An 880-nucleotide genomic window follows, 5' to 3' on the forward strand; every position below is an offset into this window, starting at 1 on the left:
CTGAAAAGTTGACTATAGATAAGGGATGGGATATGGGATGAAGAGATGTGTTTGTATCCTTATAGGGGGTGAAGAGTTATTAAATTTGTTTATACTTGTTGTGATGAAGGTTAGAAGTCACTCCTTTATATATTTATTTTATTTTTTATTTTATTTTTATCCCACCTTTATTATTTTTATAAATAACTCAAGGCAGCGAACATACCTAATACTCCTTCCTCCTCCTTTTTTCCCCACAACAACAGCCCTGTGAGGTGAGCTGGGCTGAGAGAGAGGGACTGGCCCAAGGTCTGTCTGTCTTCCTTCCTTCCATCTTTCCTCCCTCCCTTCCTTCCTTTTTCTTTCTTTTCTTTTCCTGCACTTTTTATTCTTTTTTCCCCCATTCTCCTCTCTCTCTAAGTTTAGTTTGTATTCGTTTTTACTACTGTAATTAAAATTCTTAATAAAATATTTTTTTAAAAAGAAAGATGTTGAATTTCCTTCCTTTAGGGAATAGCAGGGCTGTACAGAGCAGACCAAGAAGTCAGTATAACACCCTGGAAGAAGAAAGTGGCCAAACACTTCATACTTTTGCTAAGAAAACAACATGGAGGCATCCATATGGCCACCAGGAGTCATGCTCATCTTGAGGGAGATCTTAAGTGCAACTCTGCTGAAATAGACATTACAGAGCAAAAATGCTTGCCTCCTATTCTCAACCTAGCTACTGCATTTTGCACCTCCTGCAATTTCCGGAAGGCCTTTGATACCGACCCACACAAGTGTGCTCTAAGTAGTCTAATGAGAGCAAAGTCTTCCCTTATTAGGAGCAGTTGGGAGTGGCAAACCAGGCCAAACTAGAAAAAGAGGCTGCTTGCGACTCACACCTGTGACATTTTAA

This window comes from Candoia aspera, chromosome 1 (genome assembly GCF_035149785.1).
Source record: "Candoia aspera isolate rCanAsp1 chromosome 1, rCanAsp1.hap2, whole genome shotgun sequence".
Classification (NCBI taxonomy): Eukaryota; Metazoa; Chordata; class Lepidosauria; order Squamata; family Boidae; genus Candoia; species Candoia aspera.